The sequence below is a fragment of the Cupressus sempervirens genome, chromosome 4 (assembly GCF_028749045.1).
Source record: "Cupressus sempervirens isolate cs-2001-9-10 chromosome 4, ASM2874904v1, whole genome shotgun sequence".
Lineage (NCBI taxonomy): Eukaryota > Viridiplantae > Streptophyta > Pinopsida > Cupressales > Cupressaceae > Cupressus > Cupressus sempervirens.
Window position 1 is genome coordinate 760,592,570 of NC_143121.1, and position 20,717 is coordinate 760,613,286.

A 20,717-nucleotide genomic window follows, 5' to 3' on the forward strand; every position below is an offset into this window, starting at 1 on the left:
CCTATTCCCACAGCCAAACGGACCTAAGAATATAGTTTTTCCCATAGCAGAGGGACGACCCTAGAAATCATCTATGTCAGTCCCACCAAATGGCTACTGTCAGCACATCAACTTGCTAGCAGAGTATGGGGAAAAGCAAAAAGGTTTGTGTTTCTACCGTGCAACGTTCTCCTGCAGCTACATCAGACATCATCTCTCAAAAGAAATGACAGTTCAATTGTAAAAAAATCAGACTTTTACTTCGTCCCGTTCTTCTACTTATTTTCGTTGCTGTAAAAATCATCTTACTGTTGTCACTGATCAGTAATTAGAGGATAAAATTTTTGGTGCTTTTAAAAGCCAATGTCATATTCAAATGTTTTCCTCGCAACCGCTCGACATTCTGTAGAAAAATAGTCAAAGGGATTTGGTATAAAGAAATGACATTTTCCATTATTATGCATGAATGATTGCATGAAGTATGAAGAGAAAAAAAAAAGGAGAAAAGAGATGAACACTGGGTAATATATGTAGAGTAGAGAAAAGTTGAAGAAAACTTTGTGCTAGAATTTTATTTTAAGATTCAAGGTTTGATATTTGGATTTGAGGTTTGTGACCTACTCTTCAAGGTATCATAGTGATTGGTCTAGTTGACAGGATAGAGGAAAGAGGATAAATAATAGTATGAAAAATTATTCTACAAGGAATAGTTGAGAGATCAGTTGGATAGTGAAGTTAAGTGGTCTTGCCCCAGAAGTTGTTTGGACAATAGGTCCTTCTACCTTTTGTAACTCCTAATAGAGTTAGCACAACTCCTAATAGGGTTGGAATCTTCTAACAAGGATTCAAAGTCTCCTAATATTGACTCTTATGTAATGAATGTGTTTATATACTCCTAATAGGGTCCATCCTCTAATAGGGAATATATATATCAATATATATTTGTGGGCATCATTCCCACTAGGCTTTTCCCTCTGATTAAGGGTTTCCCTAGTTAGCAAATCTAGTGTAATGGTGTATGTGTATCTTGTTAATATTGTTGTTTACTTTGATTGAATGGTTAAGATTAATTAAGGTTGATAAATATTTTAATTTTGATAACTGATTCACCCCCCCACTCTCATTTATCTTGGTGGACTATTATTTCTAATAGAAATAAAAAACATTAGGTTTATAGCCATATCATAATTCATAAGGTGTATGATCTATACCTTTTTGCAATTTAACTTAGTTCAACTTATGAAATGTTGTGATAATTGCTTCTTTCTAGTATTTTGATGCAACATTTTTCTCTATCATTAGTGTTCTTACACAATCCATGATGGTTCTATTCCTTGTTTCTACTATATTATCCTGTTGAGGTGTCCCAGGAGTAGATACTTGTCTTTTGATTTCTCTTTTATTGAAAATTTTATTGAATTAATTAGAGATTAATTCTTCTCCTCCATCTAACTTTAGATATTTTAAATTCTTCCCCATTTCTTTTTCAACTCTAGCCAGATACTACTTGAACTTTTGAAAAGCTTTAGATTTATTCTTCAAGTATGATCCTATCATCATCCTAGAATAATCATCAACAAAAAAATGAAATATTTATCTCCACTATAGATTTCTATGCCTATTGGTCCATAAAGATCTGTATGAACTAGTTCCAAGACTTCTTCAATATTGTAATTCTTACTTTTGAAGCTAGTTTTACACATTTTTCAAATATAACATTATTTGCATCTGGAAATTTTATCTTTCTTTAGATTTGGAATACCTCTCACTCCTCTGTTCTTACTTATAGTAAATAGACTACCAAAGTTTACATGACACATTCTTTTATGACATAGCCAACTTTCCTCTAGTTGTGCCAAAAAGCATGAACTTTTAGTGAGATCTAGATAGAATAGATTACCTTTTATTTGATTACTAATTCCAACTAGGTTCCCTTTACCATCCAAAAGCTTGGCCTTCCCATTCATGAATTCTACCTTGTATCCAATGTTTTTGATCTATACCATACTTAGAAGATTGTGTCTCATTCCTTCAAACTAATAATAATTGTCACATTTGAGTTCATTAGTCAATAAAATGCATCCTTTTCCCTTCACATAACATGGTTCATTGTTTTCAAATTTAACACTTACACCATCATAGTGCTCCAAGTTTTCAAAATTAGTATTAGTTTTATCACTAGTCATGTGATGATAAAAACCACTATCTATTATCCATGTGTGATTCTCTCTAACATGAGAAATAAGTGTCATCATTTCATTATCCTCATCATCTGACTCATCTTTTATAGGAAGATATACCATTTCATCTTCATCATCACTGTCATAATTGTTAGTAACATAGCAAGATTTCTTACCTTTGTCTTTGTAGTCTTTGAAGCCTTTGAAATCTTTCTTTCCTTTGAATTTTTTGAATTCCATGTCATCCTTTCTTTCCTTACTTGTTTTGACATATTAGTCAAGTTTTTTATTAGTGAGACACATTTATTCAGATTGTGTATAGCTACCAAGCTTGTTGAATAGTTTATAGTGTTTGCCATGTAATTTAGCAACCACCAAGTTCTATAGTTGCTACTGAGTCCTTTGGACTAATTCCAATAGTTATCAAGTGGATTCAGTCAGTGTGAAGTCTAGCAACTTGCACTGTACATTTCACTATATGCTGAATTTATCAGTAGTTACTAAGCATTGTAGTATCTACCGAGTTTGTAGTTCATGTGATGCAAAGCCAGTGTTAATCAAGCTACTTTATACTAACTAAGTGATTCAATGTTTTTCAAGCTGCATAATATCTAACAAGTCACTAGTACAGACCGAGTTCAAGAATACTTGAAAGTGATCAATATGGATTGAGCTTCTACATCTACTAAGTGCATGATGATTTTGAGCATTGACCATGGATGCCGAGTATCAGAACCTCACCAAGTCAATCTGTAGAACTCGAGTATCTTCATGTGGGCCAACTTTGTAATTTTGTAATTTGAATTGGTATATATGCAATGTATTGTATCATATACAATATAAGTATGCAAGTGAATGTATCGATGTAATGTAATTGTGAATGTGAAAGTTCAAGTTATGAATGTAGTAGATAAAGAGAAAATTGTAAATGCCATAATAGTATAAGGAGTAGTAGAGACATATCTATCACAAAAAGATGATCAGTACACTAAGGAATCTCTATCAACAAACTCAGTTGCATATTAGAGATCTACTACTACTTCATCATAATAGGTGAACCAGTCAAAATCCTTTAAAAAGGTCGACCTAAGAGTCTTTCATAAATCTCTTTACCAAGTGCATACTTCATTGTGTGTTTGTAAATCCCCTCACAAGGTGAACCTAGTAGTTATAATTGCTCCTAATAGGGAAAATCATTAGAAGTGATCAATATGAGCCTTAGAAAACCAACTTTATGCTACAATACTAAATTTTGTGGGTATCATCCCCACCCCATTTTTACTTTCTATTTGAAAGGTTTCTAGGTCACCCAATATTTGTGTCAAAGTGTTATGAATGCTTTCATGCTTTCAATTTCTCATGCATGCAATTAGATTAGATGTGATGAATTAAGTGTTAATTAAATTATTGGATTAAGAATTGAAATTGTAAAGTTTTAGAAGTTAGTGATTCACCCCTCCCCTCTCAGCAACTTAGCATAGTCTTGAATATTTCCAATAATTGGTATTAGGTCTTTTCAGGTTCTCAAGAAAAAGTGTAACAACTTGAGCAAAGATCAAGGATATGGAGATATTTAGACTTGACAAAGCTATTGGATTTGGTAATGGTCATTGCCCAACTCAAGAAAGCTAAGGAGCAACTTTCCCAATCTCTAAAAAGGAGAAAGGAACTTACAAATCAAATGAATGATCATCTCTACATTGAAGAAAGAATTGAAGACTTTCACCCTTCAAGTAGCTTAGATGAAGCAAATGATGCAATCAACAAACTCCTAGAGAAGAATGGTTCGCTGTAAGGAGAAGTAAGAAAGCTAAAAAGGGAATAAGAAATTTAGTTAGTAAAGTTATGTCAAGTCTTGGAATAGAGAAACAAGATAAAAGAAGAGATGGATGGAAGGAGCAATAAAATCTGGAACCAATCCCTTTAACATGAAGACCTTATTGATCAGCTCTCCAATGCAAATAAGGAAATCATGAGCCTAAGATTTGAAAATGAAAGAATGAGGAATGATCTAAATTCTAAAAGGAGAATTAATGAAAGAATAAAAAATGATTTGAAATTTGAAAGAAAAATCAATGAAAGATTGAGGAATGATCTAAACTCTGAGAAGAAAATCAATGAGAGAATGATGAAATCTCAAGCAGACATGAATCAACTAAATGAGCAAAACCTCTATAGGAAAAAAGAAAAAGAAAGAATTGGATACAAAGAAGAAGGTGAGTCCACCAAAAAAGGTGCTCAAAGGAATCAAAGACCCACTTGTAAGCACTATGGTAAGAAAGGTCATACATCAAACCAATGTTGGAGCAATGGAAAAGAAAAATTCAATAGAAAATTCCACAATTACAATCAACATAAGCATAGGGCTAATGAATACAAAGAGAAACCAAGATTTGAAGGCAACTGTCATAAATGTAAGAAACATGGACACAAGGCATCAGAATGAAAATCAAAGACATTAAATCCTATAGAGAAAATTGTGAAAGAAATATTTGGTTGGGACTAGAATACCCATTATAGATGTCATTACTGTGGATAATTTGGACACATCATTATGAATTGTGTTAAAAAGCATAGGAGGAAAAGAGATACCACTAAAAGATGTTTCATTTTTATAGAACTTGGTCATCTTGACAAGAATTGTATGAATACTAGTAGAATTGAAGATGAGAAGAAGGAAGAAGTTGATAGCATCTAAAAGAAAATGAGACAACAATGGATTCCTAAGTTTGCCAAGGATACTAGTCTGAGTAATGATGGTCAAATCACTCAAGAATAGGGTGACTCTACCATTTATAAGTAAGTTCTCAAGGAAGAACTATAACTAGGCTATCAAAGAAAAAATTTGAATCAATTCCAGTTGAAAGGTGACAAAGATCCAAATTTGTATACTAGATACAAAGGGATCACTAAGCAAGATCAGTATCATTTAATACCAAGTTACCTTCTCTACCAAGTAAGGTTGGGTCATAGACTCTACTGAGCAAGGTAAAGAGTAACAAAGGCACCTATGGTTACCAAATCATAGAGATGTCATCAAGTAATCAATGCCATATATTGGATGACAGCCTATCAACACATCGACTTCCATACCAAGCATAAATGTTGAAGTTTTAATAAAAGGCATGGAATTGAATTCATTTCTTACTGTGAGTTTTCAGTGCTATTATGAAGAGCTATTTTCAATGTGATCAAAGAGACTTGGGTGAATTTCCTACAAAAGTTTCTCAAAGTTCTCTCAAGCTATCAAGAAAAAATGGCATCTAGGAGCAGCAAGGTAAAATGTGGATTTGACATGTTGGTTCGAGTAGTTGAATGGAAAGTGCCAGATTTCAAACTCACTCCCACGGTTGCTAAAACTCTAGACCCAAATTGAGCTCAATCTCAAATCTCTCCCAAGGTAATTCTTGTTAATGACATTCATACTCATTTCAAATGTGCAATTCATGAAATTGGTACTCTAGAGATGGATGATTCCCTAGGTTAGTTATATGTAATGGAGCCCTAAAACCTGAGCATCAACATCTAGAAGCCAAAGGGTTGACACGTATCCCTCATATGCCCCAAGAATTTCAAATTAAATGGATTAGGTTTATCCTTAGTTAGGTGCATAATGGATAGTTGTGGTTAGAACAACCAATTTTGATAACAAAAAAGATGATTCATCAAATCACTAGCCTCCCTATGCTAGTCAAAGCCAAAATGATGAAAATGCTAGGTCGGGTAGAGTTCAAGAAGAAAACCCTAGTTGAATGGGATGGTAGAGGTATGAAAATCAATAGTGTCATAGATGCAAAATTTAAATTTGGAATTCATGTTATTACACATAAGATATATAGTTCAAACCGACTTAACAATGTGTCATGTGAAGCCATGGATTTGGCATATAAAATGGTTAAGAACAACTTATCATATGACCTTGCCAACCTATTATTGAGGCAATTCAATAAAAAAAATGGAAAGTATTAGAACATCAAAGAACAACTTGTACAAATTTGGTTCATTGTTAACCTACCTATTCTTTTATGTACATAAGTTCTTCCCTTCTAAAGGCACTATAGTCTAGAGAAAATATATGCCTGTGCTTTACCAAATAAATGAATATATTACAAAAATGGGTGAGAACTATGCCTTCATCATGGACAACTACTTTAATGTATTCAAGGAGAAAATAAACAATAGGTTTATGATTCTAAAGAAGTTAGTTAGAGATTATAAGGCTGATGTATGCTTTATGGTGGATAGTGACAAGGTGTATATTCAGGTAGTTAAGCCAAGAGTTGTGTGGGTCAAACCTCTTGGCTATGAGCTAAACATTGATGAGATAAAGGACATCATTGAAGCCCTTGTCAATAAACTTGTTAATTCCAAGGCCCCTTATTTTGAAACTCATGGTGAAGCTAAGGCCAAAATTGAGCTAGAAATAAAGCTCCCTTAGGTGGTTAACAAAGGGAAGAGAAGGACAGCAAAGCTGAAATCAAATGTACCTCTCTTGTTAACCGAGGGAAAAGGTGAGGATGAGGAAAAATCTAAGAAAGAAGGAGAACCTTTGAAGAAAAAGGGAAAGGTGATCATCGCAAAACTTGTAAAGTCATCCATTATAGTCTTCACAAGGAGGTCATGAAAGAAAGGAGGTGAAATTGTATTTAGTAGACCTCCACCCACCTTCTAGGATAGGCTAAAGCAATTAGAAGAAGGAGTAGGACTAAAAAAATTTAAATCATTAAATATGAGATTAGGACTAAGGCTAAGTAGAAGCAAGTTCTGGTGCTAAATAAAATGGGTAAGCTCCCTAAACCAGATCACTTCTCAAGTCCCTGGTGAATTACTAGAGAAGATAAAGCCAAGATGGGATTTTTCTATGCAAGAAATCAAAGACATATATGCACAAACCTTGAGGAAGTTATTATTGAGCATATCAAATGTGGAGGTGAAGGATTCATTAAATAAAAATGAAGAAAAATTGACTCTAAAGTTAAATACTTATTTGATTTTGATCAAAGACATAGAGCATGTTCTTAAGAATGCTACAAAAACTTGGAAAAATATTTATCATCTTCATAAACTAAGTGAATTTCCTATTGAAGTGAAGGATGATGAAGACAAAGAAGAAGATAAGGAGAAAGATGAGGAACAAAATGTTAAAGAAGTGACTCACTTTGATAATGAAGAAGATGAATAGGATAGTTTTGCCCATAGCAGAGGGACGACCCTAGATCATCTATGTCAGTCCCACCAAATGGCTACTGTCAGCACATCAACTTGCTAGCAGAGTATGGGGAAAAGCAAAAAGGTTTGTGTTTCTACCGTGCAACGTTCTCCTGCAGCTACATCAGACATCATCTCTCAAAAGCAATGACAGTTCAATTGTAAAAAAATCAGACTTTTACTTCGTCCCGTTCTTCTACTTATTTTCGTTGCTGTAAAAATCGTCTTACTGTTGTCACTGGTCAGTAATTAGAGGATAAAATTTTTGGTGCTTTTAAAAGCCAATGTCATATTCAAATGTTTTCCTCGCAACCGCTCGACATTCTGTAGAAAAATAGTCAAAGGGAACTCATAGCCCATGACAGTCATTGGAGCTTGACAAAACTCATGTTCTCCTCTTCTTTCATGTTCTCCTCTTCTTTCTGTACCCTTCTTCATTTTGCCAATTTTCCTCGCCAATATATGTACTGGGGGTTTGCCTACTATTTAATCTTGCATGATGTTTATTATTTATGATATCAAGTCAATCAATGTTATAAATTAGAGACACGAAATTTCTATAGTTTGAAAGGAATGTGAAGCTTTATTACCGTCATGTTGCTCTATAAAATTTTAATCACACATGACACATTTTATTTTCTTCTAATTCTAGGTAATGATCTTTGTACAGGCCCAGGTTTGCAATTGTAAAAAAAATAATTATTCATTTATTTCCCAACGAAATAAATGATATCAGAACACATGCAATCCTTGGTGCGAAAGCCTTGTAACCTTTCTCCAAACAACGATAGTGGTATGCAATCATCTAAGCATTTAGCAGGAAATAAGATATCAAACACTCTCAGAAGAAGAGTTTATAATGGGCGCTTATACCAGTCAGAAGAATAACCGTTCAAACCTCCATATTCAACATACAGTAATTCATTTGTTTTTAACAGCGAAGTATATATTGAAGTATATGTAAGAAACAATCAACAACACTCAATTCTTAAATGATAAGAGTAATGGAGACATTCCAATCATAGTAAATTGTAAGGAAATAAATGGTAATGAATGGCTACCTCGACAATAATTATTTCCATAGTTAGCAAGCTTTTTAATGGTTGTGAGATAGACTTTCTTACTTTGTTATCTATTTGTAGAAATTCAAATAATAGAGTGTCAAGTGAGATCTACTAAAAAGTTGAATTTAAAGTGAGATCCTTGTCGATATAGTAGTATTTTTCATAAAATAATTTTAATAATTTGATATATTAGTATTGAAATTTTTAAAAAATAGAAAATTGTTATGAAACTATTACAAGTTACTAATTTATATTTATGTATATACTTATTCATTATTTTTATTTACCAAATTATATAATGTATTTTTATTATAATATTAAAATAAAATAGATAAATAAATACTTATTTTGTATAGATTCTTTAAATAAGTATAATATTTAATAAAATTATAAAATATAATAGGAAAACATAAAATATAATAGATAAAAACGACTCCAAAGTAAGTAATCAAAAATTAATTTCTCATTCTTAAATATTATATTTTTACGTTGAATTATTTTATGTATAATATTTTTAAATTTATTTTCTAATGTATTGTTGTAGGTTGATATATCTATATAAAATATATGAATTATTTGCATAATCTCTCTTTTAAATATACACAACATTTAATTTCACCCACAATAAATGAGGACAATAAAGTAAATGCTATAATATTTTATATTCAAATCATTGAATTGAAATGACTCTTTTTGTATTCCTCTTTTTTGAAATGATCTTACATTTGTTAATTTGATATATTTCAACTCAATTTTGTTAATGGGTTATATGTTTACATTTAAGGTGTTGGGTTTGTTATTTCACTTAATTAAACTAGTTTGAAAATAGATTTATTTATATATTTTATATTAATGAGATATGTATGTAGAGTTTGGAAATAGAGAAAGAGATAAAAGGAGATGAGCATCAAGAAAGAAAGAGAGATAAAGATATAAGGAAGGGGGAGGGGGGGGGGACGAGTGAGTGTGAGAGAAAGATGGTGATATCGAGTGATAAAAAGATATATAAAGAGGGATAAATTGAAAAATTATAGAGGATATGGGGGGAAGGGGGGTTGCTAGTATTGGAAGATAGAGATATTATTCTTCTCAATACAAAGATTTACATTCTGGATAAATAGCTTCTAAGGGCGCTTTCTTCCTTTGCATAATTTTTTTTTGTAGAAAATAGAAGACACAGGCATCATCTACAAAAAAAAAACATTTTTTTTAAAAATGTACAACTACAATAATTTATGAAAACAATTTACTGTAGTACATATATTACACCATTTCCTTTTAAGAAATCCCTTTAACTCAACATCTATTGTAAATAAATAAAAATAATAATTGAATTATTACTTTTAATAAGTTTAAATAATTATTGAGAAAAATTGAGATTCAACACACAATATATTTATGAAACAAAATTAATACCTTAATTAAGAAAAATGTTTATATAAAACAAATTAGAGAAAAAAATAAAGAATACAATTAGTATAAAAAATAGTTTTCAAAATTAATAATCCAACAAAATTGGCTAATACCCATTACACATAACTATGACATACCACACCAAGGTGTGATTGCTAGTATCATATCTATATTTAAATGTGTATATTATAAAACCACTAGAAGTATAAGTTAGAATTATCAGTGATGGGGAGACTAATCAAAATGTTACTTTCATATTTGACATTAATCTTTTTAGCAGAGAGATGATCAATGTGAGAAAATGCATTGGCTTTCCCTAGGGCACATGTTTGGTCACTTGTTGAGGTCCTACTCTCTATCTAGACAATAAATAGTGGTGCACACACAAAATGATTTATTCTCTCATGGATTTACCACCCATCTTCCCCATTAGAAAGTATAATTTATTATACCATTCCCTCATAATGTACTCTGCATGCAAATTGGTGCCTCAATTCCACTCTTCCACACTTTGTATTAGTCTACATGAATCCATGATATCTATCTTCATATTTTTCTTCTATTTTTCTATGCCCTTGGGAAAATTTTCAATTTCCTAGTAGGAATATCACTTCAAACTCTTTACAATGCTCGTGATTTTCTCCTCTAAGACTGTAAACTCCTTTAACACTTTAAGATTGTCTAGGCTTAGCTCCTCTAGAGATGGAAATGCTCCTTCCTTTCCAAACTCATCTAGAAACTCCATCAATTTTGCATAATTTTTTATCTTCAAAAGGTGTAGCAAAGGCAAGATCTTGAATATTGTAGGTGGAAGGACCTTCACATTCAAGTACTCAAGCATTACCCTTCTTAGAACATAAATATTGAACAACCACATGGGCAACTGGACTAAAGAAGTCAATCTTCTTGGCCAAATCTCTTTTAGGGTTTTGATTTCTTTTATGTCCTTTGGAAGATTCCCCAATAGGCCTTCATAGATCTCCAAACTCTCTAATTTTTTATACCTTAAGATTACTTTATGGGGTATTTCTATTTTCATATATCTAAGTGAGAGCTACCTTAGATTCTTAAGTGAATGAACATCCTATATCTAGGAACACTGTAGAGTACTTTTTGGTTGGGAGTTTGAAGCTTCAATTGTAAATTCTCACAACCATCAATAATTAGGTACTAGAGTGATTTATTTAATTTTTTCTATTTGGAATGGAAGGAAACTCAACTTAATGCAATGCCTCAAGTTCATGTAGCACATATCTACCAACTTTTTCATTTGAAGGGGAAGGGTTTCTCAGCTCTTTACATTCAAAGATGTTGAAAGATATTAGTCTATATAGTTGAGTGACCACTCTAGGTAGAGTTTTCAGGTTACTCCCCAAGACATTCTGATACTCTAACCTTTTAGGCTTTCTAGAGTGATGGGCAATGATATGATAAAAAACATGCTCAAATTGAGGGTTCTCAACCATGTCAAATCCTTGAGAAAACTAGATAGAATGATAGAGAGGTATAATGGTGGCAGAGCAGAGAATGTAGTTTGCAGCATTTAAAATCTTTAAGGAGACAAGTTATGTGATTGTACATGAGAGAGATCCATTGATTAACATTATCAGATCCATTGATGTTTGTTTTGGTTGTTTTCCTTGGAAGGTAACTTAGCCAAATTATCTCTAACTCTGAATAAACTCCTTTCCTCATCCTTATGCTCCTCAAGAATGTGTGTAGCTAAATGTCCAAGAATGTGGGATACATCTTGTATGTTCTTACTCTACATAGAGACTTCAATTCAACTTCCTCCACTACACAATAGTCAATCATTATGTTCAATAACCATCAACCACAAGCATCTAACTTGGAATGACTTTTTGTAGTGAAGAACCTTTCTACAGTCCAGAGATGAATTAATTTTTTCATCTATTATGGTTTTTCACAATGAAAAGCCTTTCTATAGTCTAGAGATGAATTAAGTCTATCATATATTATGGTTTTCAAGAAAGGCAGTAAAGTAGAGGAAATCCATTCTTAGAATCAAAGACAAAGATTCATAATTGGAGCTAAGACACTCAAAAATACACTTTACAACATCAATGTGATTGCCAAAGAAACTTTAATCAGCTTGGTTCCGTCTCAATACCAACCACCTGTTGGATACAATTGATTAGTTGTATGTTGTCTTTGATGTTACACAAATATCATATCAATTGATAGTTAGTGCATATCAAGCTCACTTGGTCAATGAAGACATTTTTCCTAGTCTACCAAACGTTCTTCAGTTTACTATGTGCAGAAGGCAATATCTACTAAACTCACTCAGGCGTCGAAGGAAGTTATGCAGAAAAGAGTGTTAATCAAGATCACTTGGCTAACAAAGAGAAAGTTGAAAAGATTTAGTGTTACCTGAGTTTGCTCAGTTACCAGAGGAATTTTGTAAGTTTGCAGTGTTAACCGAGCTTATGTTGGTTAACATAGGAAATCACTTCAGAATCAGTTTCTACAGAGCACGGTCGACTACTAAAGGATTTTCTTATTTCAACATGTAAAGATTAATTATTTTACTTATTGATTCTAGCCGACTAAGGTGATGAATATTGGCTATTCTAATTTGTATTTTAGCCGACTTGACAATCTGAAAGGTATAAGTAAAAATTCAAGTGTGTGATGAAATTTGAATAAGTTGATTGAAAGAGATAAAAGGAGAGGAAGCAGACTTAAAGGATAAAGAAGATATCCTTGTGGAGTAGAAAAGTATTATTCAATTAGGAAGGATCAAACATGAACCATAATAGAGATCTTTAGTCAGCAATTTAGTTGCATCGCAATCAAGTCATTTCATTATTACTCTTTAACCATTGTAGCAATGAACTAAAATCTCTTAACAGAGTTGGTTTAATAACCATTTATAAATCCTTTAACAAGGTGGAAATTTTATTGAATTGTTTCAAGGCCTTTTGCAAGGCCACTCCTAACAGGGTGATTAAATCCTTTAATAAAGTCAAATTTAACAGTGTGTTTTGTAACCTTTAACAGGGTTGGCTCCTAATAGGTCTCACTTCAGAAGAGTGAAAAATACTAACTAGTTACATTGGTGGTTTTTCTCAAATTGGATTTCCACGTTAAATCCTAGTGTCTCATGTGTTCATGTTATTTTTTTTATGCTTGCAAGTAATTTTTGATAATATCTTAAGATTTGCTAATGTAATTCACATTATGTATTTACCGAGTTACAACAATTTCTGTGTGTTTCCCAAGTTTTAGCAGTAATTAGTTTTATCAGTCTAAATTTTATATTTGACATCCAAGGGATCTGGGATTTATTTTAGTAGTAACTAATTCACCCCCCCTCTTAGTTACTCCTCTTATATTTCCAACAATAGGTATCAAAACTTTTGGTGCTTGCAGAGAAGGTTTCAAGGACCTAAGCTAAAGATCAAGATGTCTTACAAGAGAGAGATTCCAAAGCTGAATAGAGACAAATTTGCAAGGACATATGAGGCTTCATTTGGCAACCATTGGTGATTCAAGATGCAAATATCTTGATGAAGAATATCAAATGAGGATGAGAGAAGATGAAAATGTTACAAAATATGTGGAAGGATCAAATCTAGTGTTAGTGAAATCAAAGCATCTGGAGGAGAAATAAAAGAAGAAACTATTGCAAGTAAAGTTCCTAGAGCTTTGCTTCCTATCTATGTAATTAGTGTGTTTGCTATTCAAGAAAGAGATGTAATCCAAATAACAAGTTAATTTTGGATGCCCTAATAGGAAGATTGACATCTTTTGAACTAGAAAACTTTGACAATTATGTTCCCACTTCTAAGATTATTGAGTTTGCATTTGAAGCTAAACTCTCACTCAAAGAAAAAGGAAAGAAAATAAAAGATAATAAATTAGAAAGTGAGGAAGTATATGAAGAAAATTCTCATAGTGATCTTGAAAATTTTGAAGCTCTACTTGCAAAGAAATATTCTAGGAGCAGAGGAAAGTTCAAAGGTAAAATCCCTCTAATATGGAAAGAAGGCAAGGAAGAAAGAAAAACCACAAGTACAAAGGAAAGAAGGAATTCAAAGGTCACAAATCCTACAAAGACAAAGGTAAGAAAACTTATTTTATGGCTAAAGATTCTGATAACAGTGAAGATGTAGTATACATTGCTATAGAAAATGAATATAATGATGAAGGAGATAAGATGGCACTTGTCTCTCATGTTAGCAAGAATGACACATGGATCATAGATAGTGGATGTTCTCACCATATTACTAGAGACAAAACTAAGTTTGAACATTTTGAGCACTATGATGAAGGTAGTGTAGGGTTTGGAAACAATGAACCTTGTTACATAAAAGGGAAAGGCTAAATCTCATTAACCAATGAACTTGTATGTGACAATGCCTAGTGGGTTGAAGGACTAAAACATAATTTAATAAGTGTGGCACAACTAAAAAACATTGGATTCAAGGTAGAATTCATGAATGGCAAGGCAAGATTACTAGATAACCAAGGAAATCTAATTAGATTAGGTAGACAAACAAAAGGTAATCTATTTTATCTTGATCTTGGTGATTGTGCATGTTTCATTACTCAAGTAGAAGGAAGTTGGCTATGGCACATAAGACTATGTCATGTAAACTTTGATAATATGGTCAATATTAGAAAACTTAGAAGAGTAAGAGGTCTCCCTAATTTGAAGAAACCTAATGTTGGATTATGCAAGAATTGTCAAATTGGTAAAATGGGAAAGACTAGTTTTAAGAGAAAAAACTATCAGTCTAAAGATGTCTTGGAAATTGTACATACCAATTTGCGTGGACCAATTGGAATAGAAACTTATAGTGGAGAAAAGTTTTTCATTTTTTTGTTGATGATTATTCTAGAATGATGACTGTCATGTATCTCAAAGAAAAATTAGAAGCTTTTGAGAAATTCAAATGGTATCTAGCTAGAGTAAAAAAAGAATATGGAAAAAGATCAAAATGCTTAAGATTAGATAGAGTTGGAGAATTCATGTCAAATGAATTCAACAATTTCTGCATTGAAAGAGGAATCAGAAGACAAGTACTAGCCCCTGGTACTCCTGAGTAGAATGGAATAGCTAAAATAAGAAATAGATCCATCATAGATTGTGTAAGGACACTAATTATTGAGAAGAATGTTCCTATCAAATACTAGAAGGAAGCTATCAGCAATGTAGTTCATACTTTGAACTGAGTTTAGTTGAAGAAGGACTCAAACAAAACTCCTTATGAGCTATGGTATGGCCACAAACCCAATGCAAGTTATCTGAAAGTATTTGGCAGAAAATGTTATATCTTGAAAGAATCTATAAAAGGAAAATTTGATGTAAAAGGTGATGAAGTTATATTTCTAGGATATTCCTATAGAAGTAAAGCATACAAAATGTCTGAATTTATCCACTCACAAAATTATAGAAAGTCCACATGTGAGAATTGATGAGTTTGCAGACAAGACTGAAGAAGAAATATAAAAGGAGCCAAAAGACTATAGAAGATTTGTCTACTATGAACCTGATACATTGCCAAACACATTTGACACAAAGGTGACTTCATCTCCTAAGCTCTCCAAATTTCCATTAGCTACTGAGTTGCAAAAAGTTCAAACTGAGTCACAGGGACCTGAGTCACATTCAGAGGCTACCAAGTTAGTGCATACCAAGTCTAAAGAACACGAGCCATAGATAGAAGGACCCAAGCCATAAATTGAGATCCAAAATGAAGATAGCACAACTCACTCAAAAGTCAAAGAACCTATATTGGCTAAATATGTTAGAAGGCATCATGCATTTGATCAGATTATTAGAGATAAATCTAATGGAATGATGACAAGAAGCAAACTAGAAGGTACATGTTTACTTGCTGAATTTGAACCTAGAAATGTTAAAGATGCATTGGAAAATGAAAGTTTGATTGAAGCTATGAATGAAGAAATAGAATAGATAGAAAAGAATAAATCTTGAACCATTGTACCTAGGCCCAAAGATAAAAATGTAAGTTGTACAAAATGGGTATTCAAAAATAAGCTAAATGAGAAAAGTGTCAAGAAACAAAGAAAGGTTGGTATGTAAAGGTTATTCTCAAGAAGAAGGTATTGATTACGGTGAAAATTTTGCCCCTATTGCAAAATTAGAAGATATTAGGACTTTACTGGCTTATGCAGCTCATAAAGGATTCAAAGTATATCAGATGGATGTCAAATCTACATTTTTGAATGGAATACTTGATGAGGAAGTCTACATTAAACAACTAGAAGGTTTTGTTGATCCAAACAAAAGGGACATGGTTTGCAAATTATACAAAGCCCTATATGGTCTAAAACAAACTCCTAGAGCCTAGTATGAAAGACTACATAACTATTTGATATAGATTGGTTTTCAAAGAACAAATGATAACAACAACCTATACATCAAGGAGGGACCAAACAAGAAGATTGTATTGGAAAAAATATTTGTGGATGATACTCTATTCACAGAAAATGATGACTTATGCAAAGTATTTTCAAAGCAAATGAATAAAGAATTTGAATTGTCCATGTTTGATGAAATAAAAATCTTTTCTGGATTACAAATACAATAGAATAGAAATGATATCTACATCACTCAATCTAAGTACAACAAAGATATACTCAAGAAATTTGGAATGGAAGATTCAAAACTAGTTAGAACCGCAATGTGCACTGGACTTAAGCTTATAAAAGATGATAATTCCAAATAAGTAGATCAAACCTTATAATGATTGAGAAATTGCAGTATGTGGTACATACAAGGCCTGATATTGCCTTAGCAGTTAGAATAGTGGCAAGATTCTCAACAAAACCCAGAGAGACCACATGATGGCAATAAAAAGAATCTTGAGATATCTGAAAGGTATTGAAGACTATGGCTTATGGTACAAACTTGCACACAACCTTGACCTAAAAGTATTTATTGATGCTGATTGGGTAGGGAATTTTGATGACAGAAAAGGCACCAGTGGTGGAGCATTGTTTCTTGATAAAAGGCTAGTATCTTGGACAAGTAAGAAGCAAAACTGCACATCCCAATCCACAACATAAGCAAAATATGAAGTAGCAGCAGTAAATTGTTCTAACATTGTTTGGTTCAAACAGTTGTTGGAAGGAATGAAGGTTGAAATGAAAGAGCCAATAGTGATGTATTATGATAATACGAGTGCAATCAACATATCCAAGAATCTAGTGATGCATTTCAAAACAAAGCACATTGCTATCAAATATCACTTTGTAAGAGAAATAGTACATGACAAAGAAATTAGATTGGAATATGTAGATACAAAATAATAAATTGTAGATATATTCAAAAATCCATTACCTAAGGATACATTTTTGTATCTAAAAGGTAAGCTAGGGGTCATTCCCCTCTCTAAAGCTCACTAAATAAGGTTTAGTGATGCATCGACAAGAACCAAGTTGAAGATCAATCAATTGATGTAGTATTGACAATGACATATTGCAGATGAATTTGTACTCAAGGTACATTGGCACTAATTAGAATTGTCTTTAGCATGTGTTGTCAAAGAGGGAGAAGTTTATTATCATATCTTTCTAAAATTTTGTAGAGGGAGAAGTTAATTAGTTCCTTCATAGAGGGAGAAACTTTCTAACAGAGAAAGTCTTGTTCTCAAAATTTCATTGTGCTATGATGTATTTTATTGCCATTAATACCAAAGAGGGAGATTATTGGATACAATTGATTAGTTATGTGTTGTCTTTGATGTTACACAAATGTCATATCAGTTGACAATCAATGCATACCGAGCTCACTTGGTTAGTGAAGATAGTTTTCCTAGTATACCGAACATTCCTAAGTTTACTCTATGCAATAGGCAGTATCTATTGAGCTCACTTGGACATCAAAGGAAATTATGTAGAAAAGAGTTTTAATCGAGCTCACTTGGCTAACAAAGAGAAACTTGAAAAGAGTCAGTTTTAACCGAGTTCACTCCGAGTTAACCAAAGGAATTTTGTAAGTTCACAATGTTAACTAAACTTCTATTGGTTAACATAGGAAATCACTTTAGAATCAGTTTCTACCAAGTAGGGTTGACTACCAAAGGATTTTCTTATTTTGGCATGCAAAGATTAATTATTTTACCTATTGATTCTAGTCGACTGAGGTGATGAATATTGGCTATTCTAATTTGTATTCGAGCTGACTTGACAATCTGAAAGGTATAAGTAAAAAGTCAATTGTGTAATGAAAGTTGAATAAGTTGATTGAAAGAGATAAAAGGAGAGGAAGCAAGCTTAAAGGATAAAACAGATATCCTTGTGGAGTAGAAAAGTATTATTCAATTAGGAAGGATCAAGCATGAACCAAAACAAAGATCTGTAATCAAAAATTCAATTGCATCACAATCAGTTCATTTCATTGTTACTCTCTAACCATTGTAACAGTGAACTAAAATCTCTTAACAGAGCTGGTTTAACAACCATTTGTAAATCCTCTAACAAGGTGGCAATTCCATTGAATTGTTTCAAGAACTTTTGCAAGGCCACTCCTAATAGGGTGATTAAATCCTTTAACAGGGTCACACCTAACAGTGTGTTTTGTAACCTTTAACAGGTTTGGCTCCTAACAGGGCTCACTTCAAAAGAGTGAAAAATAGTAACTAGTTACATTGGCGGTTTTTCCCAAATTGAGTTTTCACATTAAATTCTGGTGTCTCATGTGTTCATGTTATTTCTTTCATGCTTGCAAGTAATTTTTAATATCTTAAGTTTTGCTAATGTAATTCACAATATGCATTTATGAGTTAGAATATTTTTTGTGTGTTTATCGAGTTTCAATAGTAATCAGTTTTATCAGTCTGAATTTTATAGTTGACATCCAAGGGATCTAGGATTTATTTTAGTAGTAACTTATTCAAGCCCCCCTCAGTTACTCCTCTTATATTTCCAACACCACCTTTTTTGAGGACCTATCTTTCCAACCATGGAAATAGGAAAATCTATGTACATCATATCAGTAGGGATTTTCCTACACCCCCATGTAGTGGATGGCCAACATATTGTATTCTTCATCCTCTAGTAGTAGACTCTAGATCTCACTAACCTCTCCATTTGGACAAACATAATTTTCTAGTGTTTTTGTACAAATGTTTTACTAAAAGTGTACACATTAGTCAATTAGCACTACTAGATTTGGCACTGATTTGCGACGGCTATGTGTCACAATTATGATAGAAATGTGTCACGACTGCGATAGACATAGATGTCGTAGTTATTTAGTCGCAATTTACGATGTCTACCCTTGCCGTCACATTTGCGACGCCCATCCGTCACTCTGCAACCACCTTATTGTCACACCAACCCCATCACAATTCCTCTTCTTTCCGTCGACATTGCGACAAGGTTTTCGTCGCATTTGCGATGCCCATCCATCGCTATGCAGCCATATATTTTTTGTTTAACTTCCACAGCCATCGCAATTATGACTCCAATTGCGACAGGGTTGCCGTCGCATGTATAGCAACCCCGTCGCAATGTCTGGGGTTGCTGTCACAATAGCGACAAAATCCCCAGCAATTGCGATGGGGTTGTTGTACATGCGAAGGCAACCCCGTCGCAATTGGCGTCGCAATTGCGACGGATGTGGAAGTTAAACCAAAAAAAATATTGGCTTGAAACTAATAATTTTTAAAAAATTACTTGACCTTTAAATTACTATCCATAATTTATTGCAACATAAATAAAATAATTAAATACACTTTCTAAACTGTGACATTTTGTTTATGAAAAATAAGAAATTTTTAAACAAGCATATTACACTAAGATGTTTAAACAAAAATCTAAACCAAAAGTTCTCTTTCTGCCTACCAAAGCCATTAAAAAATTGAACTCATCTAACCACAGATCCAAAAAATTGAATGTTGATAAATGATATGATCAAAGAATACATTCTTACAATATAAACAAGTAATTTTTTATATTGTAAGAATGTATTCTTTGATCATATACCTTGTCTCGTACATTATCTTGTCTCGTACAATGTATTTTTTATATTGTAAGAATGTATTCTTTGATCAGAAGCATACCTTGTCTCGTACATTATCTGCATCTTCACATAATAGTTAGAATTGATCAACAAGGCACCCATCCACCATGGAGACACTTAACCTTGATGCTATGTACAAGTGAACTTCGGATAATCACTTGTCTATATCGTCGACGCTAGTGAGCTGCATGATGGACCAATGACTTGATTACTGGTAGCAACCATTATGTGATAATCATCATGATATGCATTGAACTTCATATGCATTTCCATCCACAGATTTGCATCCACTCATGATACATACATTGTCATCCACATAAATGCATCCATTTATGATGTTCCATCACATGCATACATATATTCATGACACCCACACCATATATAGACACATCCATCTAGATGTAAATGCATCATTATCATGCATCATCCACATCATGTTATCATTGTCACATTATTGCATTCCAATCCACATTTCATTAAGCATCATATAAGTATGCACATATCTCTAAGAAAAGGAAAATCATCAGATCTAATACAACAATAACCATAGATCATAAGACTAATGAATCACCATACATCATTAGACTAAAGAAAAATATGATCGGCCATAACTTTCAATTCATATATCGACCTTATAAGTTTACCATAGTACAATAACATACGCTAATAGTATTATCCACTTGGCAATTAGTAATTCATGATTAATAGCATAATCAGTGTTGGCGCTAAAAATTGCATGGTCAATTTTGAACCCTGTTGAGAAAAATTAGCCCTATAAATGCTTTTAAATGAGATTGTACCCAGCTGTCCAGTTGAGACCCCTAAGGTGTTTAATGCTTCTGGAACCTTCCT

The 20,717-nt window shown here is 32.8% G+C and overlaps 1 pseudogene; it reads right to left on the bottom strand.

Moving 5' to 3' along the window:
- Positions 1–10,334: 10,334 nt before the first annotated feature.
- On the bottom strand, positions 10,335–19,294 carry LOC149563595 (uncharacterized; annotated as a pseudogene).
- Positions 19,295–20,717: the final 1,423 nt, after the last annotated feature.